Source organism: Coccinella septempunctata, chromosome 8, assembly GCF_907165205.1.
Source record: "Coccinella septempunctata chromosome 8, icCocSept1.1, whole genome shotgun sequence".
Classification (NCBI taxonomy): domain Eukaryota; kingdom Metazoa; phylum Arthropoda; class Insecta; order Coleoptera; family Coccinellidae; genus Coccinella; species Coccinella septempunctata.
The window spans coordinates 15,140,915-15,149,238 of NC_058196.1; positions in this window are offsets into that span (position 1 = coordinate 15,140,915).

Consider the following 8,324-nt stretch of genomic DNA (forward strand, 5'->3'; position numbering starts at 1 on the left):
TCCAATTCTTCCAATACCCAATTACCCTACACAAAAAAACAGTTTTATCCAGTGTCGCCATGTTGGCACATTATGTTATTATCATAGTATAATAATCGGAAAGATGACGCCTAAGGCAATATATATAATAAAGTGATTTAATTCAGATGCATACTACCCGCTGATATAAATAAGGCAAATTGAATAGTTCAGTTCAGATCGTAACACTTGATGATATTTATATCAGCGGGTGGTATGCATCTGAATTAAATCAGTTTATTGAGTATAATATTGGTTCCATGCTTATTATCTAATCTTTCAGATGAGACCATCTCGGTCTAAAACTGCCGAAGAACCATCAGAAAAATAGCGTTAAATATAAGTTTTTGCCAAGTAAGCTATGGAATTTTGAAGAATATATGCTGTACTTGAACATCGTTCTTCTTTCTCGTGGTTAATCGCCAGATTTAATATAACTGTTCGCTTATCCATGTTTGAAAGTTTTTCGTCATATTGAAGAGTAGAGAGGGGAATGGTATTGGCTTTAGGAACGGGCAAATGAAAAATCAATTCCAGCCTGATTGAAATCTTTCGAGGCAACTGGGATAGATTAAATTTTGAAATTAATATTACGACAGTTATCTGGTTTGTTTAGTAATTCATGTTTGACGCACATTTGTATACAATTTCAATGATATTCGAAGAACGGATTGTGACACACTAACTATACAGAGTGAGCCATTTAAAACGAAACAGCGGCTCTTCTGTAGGTCGGCAGAGCCGAATTATATAAAAATCCTCGGACACGTCCATTTTTGTCTCCGGGGTGACAACTTCTAAAGCCCGTTTGCAACAGCCGAGAATTCTCTAGAAAATTTACTCGAGATTTCATTCGCCGTGAATTATGTACCGTTACATACGCACTTTCGGTAGAATTCTCTGTTCAGTTGCGTACTAAATAGTCTCCGCCCTTTTCTTGCGAGAATTTTGTAGAGAATTCTCGGCTGTTGCAAACGGGCTTAAGATCGAATTCAAAACCATAACGCTTCAACCCTTGTGTTAAAAAACCCCAACCCTTATATTTTGAATAGGGAAGTGATACCTCAATCGAAAGGTCTTCCTATTCTGAGTTTATCATAGGTATTAATTTTTTTTTCATTTAATCTATTCGTTTTTGAGATAAAAATTTGAATATAATAATTGGTCATTTCAACATGCAGTGTGAATCAATCAAATTTTCACTAATTTATTCATATCCATAATTTACAAGAGCCGAGGAATAACCTATGTGGCTCAAAAACAAGTGAAAAAGAAAAACGGAATAGTCATAAATTGCAGTGGAAAGGAATAAAGCATAGAGGAGATTGTCTCTGGAATAAAGCTGCATTCACAATCAATTCGCGGGCCGAAGTGCACTTCGGCACGAAATTTACCATTCGCAATAATCTTGGTACCAAATACTCAAATGAATCAAAAATGTAACTGATCAAAACATAAGCATCAGCATCATCTATAGCCGGCACGAAATTCCTTGCCGAAGTGATAGTTTGCAACTTGCAAGAAATTTTGTCTTGAATAATTTCATTGTGAATGGTAACGGAGAACGCCATCTGCTAAGCTTCCGTGCCGAAGTGCACTTCGGCCCGTGAATTGATTGTGAATGTAGCTTTATAAATCACAAACAAACAGTGGCAAAACAACTGTCTGTTCCAAAGTAAGCATTAAGAAAAAAAAATTGAATTGAGTTCGTTCTGCACCAGTTATCAATCCTAGCTATGAATTGGTTCACATTTGGCGCGCACACATCAATTTTCACGTGAAGCAGATCTGAGTGCTTCCCTGTAGACCTTATTGTAACGGTGGCCACGCAAACTTGCATTGGTGTTTAAGTGGAATAAATGTGATAGATCCACTCCGAAATGGCCATGCACAATTTTAAACGTAGTGTTTATATCTCTACTTAGCCGTCTCTATGCTCAAAGGTAGCGCAGCCTATGTTTGTAGACATGTATCTATAAGGCATTCGGGTAACTCTCCTGTGTATCCTCTCCAGACTGTCGGAGTCTCTACGAAAACGAGTATTCCACACCGGTCCCGCATACTCAAGAATTGGTGTTATAAAGGACTTGAGCAGATGGAAGCACGTTAATAGAGAGCAGTGACCAAAAACTCTTTCAAAGAGATAGCACCTCTGAAATGCCTTGCACCAAAGTACACATGTTCATACCAGGTAAGTCCTTAGTAATCAACACTCTCAGATCAATGTGTGAACAGTCAGGTGAAACTTGTCTACCATAGACAGCAATGGCAGGCGTGGATTGTTCACTCCGAGATGTAGGACAGCGCACTTATCCGGGATAAGCCAATCAGCACATCACACCACAACCCTCTTTGGGTCTTGACGGAGCATGTCATAGGATTAGCTTAAATTTTGGTATAGATAAATAGAAGTGGACTCAAAAAAGAACCTTGCGGTACCCCACTGGTGAAACAACGTGAAGTTGAATCTGTTATCAACTCTCAGGCAAGGCGCAAATAGAAACGCAGGTTGGTAAGGTGACGCAGCTTTTTCCTGCGCTGCACGTAGTTCTGCATCAAGATACCATCACATACAAAAACTCACGCCTCGTCACCTCACCAACCTGCGTTCCTTCTTGCACCTTGTCTCTCTGAGAAACGACGATCGGTGACTAAAGATCGAATAGATTGAAGAATAGATACCCTGACTTAAAAAACAACCTAAGAAACGGTACCTCGCGTATGGTCCGTATATACACATTTGGTATTTTTGGTAACCGAAAGTTACCAGAGCGGTTACTCTGGTGACAGGTATTGAACCCAAAGATTATATCTATAATCTTTGATTGAACCGAATTGTCAGCAATTCGACATATACGGACCGCTCACTTACTAACCAGAAGAAACCAAAGTGTATATACGGACCACAGTCCTCATCGCATATTTCAGCAACAGAATTGGTTACAGTAATGGGTCGATAATAAATATTGGCAATATTGGCATTTGTTTTTATCTCCCTTCTTGTAGATCGAAGAAACAGAACTCGCCAACCAGGCATAGGAAGACGGCGAACTGCAAAGGAGAGAAGCATTCAAGGATCAGATAAGGCAAAAAGTACCCCTTATCGAAAGATGTGGAATTGCCAATAGTTAATTAAGAAATCTTGGTATATTAATATCATTATCATATAATATTTATCAGGTGTGGAATTTCACAATTTTGTGAGGTTAGATGGGGTGGCCTGTAGATTCAAAGCAGAGATATAGAATCTATATCTCTGATTCAAAGCAGAGATATCTCTGGTGTAACCACCCCCGTTACTTTTTTCTAGGGATTTTTACTTTTCAGTGACAATTGACAATGACATTGACAAGTAAAAACGTAAACATGTAAACACTAAGAATAATACATACTTGATTAAGCATTAAGCTTCCATGTAATAATAATAACAGTCCTGTGATTTGTATGTAAACATGCTGAATATAAATGTTTGAGAAAAAGAAATCACTGAAAATTTTCAACTTAAACTGCGTACCAAGTTGATTCTTGGTAACGAAATGTGACGACTCCAACGAATTATTATTATAGCCAGAGACAACCATCTCTGGTATATCTTTCTACAATCGTTCCCATTCATATCTGTAAGTTTTTTCTACTGTGAAAAGTGTATGCTGGCATAATGATAACTTAACTGTCATAACCGATTCCTGAAGGTCCTCTTATAAAGGAAAAATACTACAATACATATCATTGTTTCCTATATATTATTTACCTAAAGGAGAGGTCTGTTACAGCGATTTAAGCACCCTTGAAGATCCCTAGATCTTAATTATATTATGTTCTGAACATTCAGTCAAGTCTTCAATAGCATATGGACCAGGAAATCGTGGAAGCAGAGCAAAATACTGTTTTTACAAAAAGGTACAATGGAAGTTACCACTGAAATGGCGAATATTTTACTCCAAAACTTGGAAGGATTTAAAAAACTGTTAGATTTGTGGAATGTTCCTGAGAATTGGCACCAAATAGCTGATTCAAATGAAATAATTTTATTCAAACTAAGAAAATCTCCGGGCCCTGTCATCACTTATTCAATTACTATATCATCTGATTTGGAATTGAAGACATTTCTGTGTGGTAATGAAATTTTTATAAAAACATATACATTTAAAGCACCTTTTAAACTCAAGGTATTCAATGATTTTACAAGATTAGTGAAGGAGATAGAACAATTGGAAAATCTTCACGATCCTGAACGAAATTCCAAACGAAACTTAACCAATCAAATTTGCAATATGTTAGAAAGTTTGGAAGGCAATCATAATAATTTTTTCTTGCCCTTTGTATGTGAACAAATAAGATTATCAAATTTACCTAGACAAAAGCATACTTATTCATCTGAAAATTTGATTTTTTATTCGTTTTTGAATACAATTAGTGCAAGTGCTTATAACTACTTAAACAACCATATATTTCGAAATATGCCAAATACTGAAATTTTAGACTCTATTTGCAATACTAATCCCATATATACAGCTTGGAAAAATGAAAGAAAGTTTTTATTGCATGCTAAGAAATCATTTACACATTTGAGAGATTATGAAAAATTTGTCGTTTTGGAATTTCATATAAAACCATTTGAATATTCCAACAGTAAAAATGTTGGAATTATACATCCTGGTGATGCACATTCAGCATACATTTTCATGATAAGCAGTATAGCTTCTAACTTCAAAGAAGTTATACATATTACACCCCGTACACGAAATAATCATGACATGCTTTTCAATGCTATAAATACTATTCTTGTGGATTTGGAAACTATAGGGTATAAGGTTTTTTGTGTTATGAGCAATAATAATACTCTTTGTAATGATGCGATGTGCAATTTTTCTCCAAACAAAAAACTAAATTTTGTCTTTCCTCATCCTTACGATAACAGTCGTCCATTATTTTATATGTATAATTCCCTATATTTATTTAGACGTATAATGAAAAACTGGATCAATCCACAGACAGCTGAGATGCTTACATATCCTGACTTTGATGATTTAGGTCTTAAATATGCTTCTTTTGAGGGCTTGAGGATATTGAACAAAAAAAAATTGAGATCGCAGTTGAAATCCATCCTTCCCTTAAAATTGCTTAGTATAATTTCTGCCCCTAGTATAGAAAGTGGTGAGTTAATGTTAGATGTTATGAATTCGTTAATTAATGAAGATCCACAACAATATGAGGCAGATATTGAACATTTTAAAGACACAACAGACTTCCTCAGAATATTATTAATTTGGTGGGAGACAATCAATGCAAAAATATATAATGAAGAAAGAGATAAATCTGCAGAACACATAAACTCTCCTGACAAAGATTCTAAAATTGAAATTCTAATGAGAATGTTGGAATGGCTGGAAGTATGGAAGAATTCTAATAAATATAAAATAAAACTCAGTCCTAAAACTCATATAGCTTTATATCACTCCATTCATGGTTTACTTGAAATTATAAAATATTGCTTTGATGAGCTTGATTTGGATTATATTTCGCTCAAAAAATTCCAGATGAGTGACCTAGGAAATGAGTTTGGTAGATATCCTAAATTGATAAAAAAAAACAAAATCATAATTCAGTCGTTGATGTCCCTAAGATCCGAATTTTATGGAAATATTGATATTAAATATTTTCATGAGAGGGATAATGATGATATTTTCACCGAATCAATTGATAAAGACCAATTGGAATCTGATTGGTTTGTTCCTGATATCACTAGTATTGAAGGAGATATTGAAAACACTAATTATGAAATGCCAGCAATAATTTATTTGGCGGCATATTGCTGCTATGTTTTGCTCAAAAAAATCAAATGTAAATTGTGTAAATCAATTTTAACCAATAACAATGATCTCCTAGTTGAAGATCATCAAAATCTGATTGAAATTTCAACCAAAGGTATTCTCAAATACCCAAAGAAAGAAGTTATAAAAATGGTTCTTTATGCATATTTAATGTTTAATAAAATATTACAAGAGCATGAGCAGAGTTTTCTGAGCATCTTAAACAAAAGAAGGTTCTTGTCAACAATAATATTGAGACTAGTTTTGGAGAAAGATTTATTGAAAAATGCTTCCAAATGCGAGACGCACAGCAATAAATATTTATCTGAAGTTGTGATAAATTTGATCACTGATACTCTGCTGAAAAACTATTGTGGAAAAAATAATGAAGGACTGAGAAGAGGAAAAAAAAGGAAGCGAAAGAATCAATAATATTCCAATTGTAATAATCAGGATTGAACGAATTCCAGTTCTATACCTAACTTGAAATCAAGATATAGAATGGGGGCCCAATTAAGCTTTGAGCCGATTAAAAGGGTGATGACATATTGGTAGGCTAGGTCAAAAAATTTTTTTACTCACAAACTTCTATAGCGCCCCCTTTCTATACCTTCTTGTTTTAAATCACTTGATTTTTTTGTATTGAAATCAAGAGAAAAATAAAAAGAAAATAATGATTATAAAATATCATTAAAGAACAAATAATGATTTTATGTTTTATGAATCAACATAATAATTCTAGTAGCTATTAGAATACCATTGTATTTTTTTTTTGTATATAATATCATTAAATATAAAATGTATCGTACCTAATTGTTGATTTCATTTTTTCTATTTTTAGCTGTACAATAAACTTACATGATTAACGGCTCAAACTAGTGAACAGTCTGAATGTTCATTTATTCAAATTGTTTCAGCCTGGAACTTTTACCGAGTTCTCTTCATTGTTCACTTATAATTCATACTAAATTTTCCAAGAACATACTACTAAGAATTTTCAAAATAGGTTTGCCCTTGGGCTGTATATGTTATTTGAAGATCAATATTGGTAAATGTTTTTACACCTATCCCTTTTTCCCAGAAACTGATTCCTTGGGTATTCCATTGAAAAAAATATAAGTTTGTGTCGTATATTCAAAACCATATCCCGAAAAAAAAAATGAGTACGCCACTGGATTCTACCCAGAATTTTGTATTAGACGTAGTTTTCAGCTCAGCATTATGTCTCATAACTTCAGAGATGAAAGGAGGGATCCGAAAAGTATCAATTTCCAACATCGCCCTGTATCTCATAAACGGAAACTATTATGAAAAATCTGATTAAGATAACTTGAGTTTCACAAAAAAGAAGGACAGGAACGTGAAAACTGTAAGGATCTATTTCAAATAACAAGCGAGAAACCTGGCTGTCATACCCAAAATGGGATGCACTGTACAAGGAATCTCTCCTCTTCATTTCATTATAATATGGTTTTTTCTTAGTTTTTCAAATGAAAAATTTAAAAAATCTAATTCGTTATGGGCTCTGGGGGGGGGTAATTACCCCCTCCCCCCCGTAGGACCGCCCTTGTATCGAGTATTATCTGACCCCAAAATTTTGTTTCAAAATATCCATCGATATTGATGAAGTAACAGCGAAAATGTGAAAGCGGTCGAGATGAATTCATCTCGAGAATGTTATTTGTATCCGATACATTTCAGTTATTTAGTAGTTATGTTGTTAATTTTTTGTCCGAAAAAATATTAATTCTTTGTCCAAAAAGAATTTTTTGATTCACTTTAGTCTATCGTGAATTTTTAAGAACATTACAAAGTGTGTCAAAGCGATTGTAAATTTGTAGTAGAATTAAAATTTCCCGTAGGTATAGAAGAAAAGGTGAAAATGATAAAAATTTTTTTTTGAAATAACAACTCTGTGCGAACAACAGCAGCATTATATAACGAACGACATCCTGAAAAAATGTATAAGGTGCTTTCGGTGTGCTACTGGTTGCCAAATTTGATGCTACTAGTCGGAAACAAAAAGAGGGCACATGAAAGAGACAAATCGAGGGACGTGGCTTTATTAGGTCATGTAGCAATGGATCCGACCTTAATATTACGTACTTATAGTACGTTATATGTACTATCCTGATAATCCTTTAACAATATAAGTAATATTGAGTAATATGTGCGTGAACGTTTTCAGCAAAACTTGTATTACTGCATGGAAGTGAACGGTGCCCATTTCCAGCATTTAATAAACTAATCACAAAAGTAAGGACTCTTGCACTATTCTATTTTTTTTTATGGAAGCCTTTATTCCCTAATAGCACATAGTAGTCCTATGGACATCCATAGGACGTTTCCTTCGGACATTACGGACATCCATGGGATGTCCATTTCTGTTACAATGGACGTTCCATGGACATCCGAGAGACGCACAAATGTCACAAGTTTGAACCGAATTCGGACGTCCATCGCAGACGTCCAATGGATATCCCGTTGGGACCA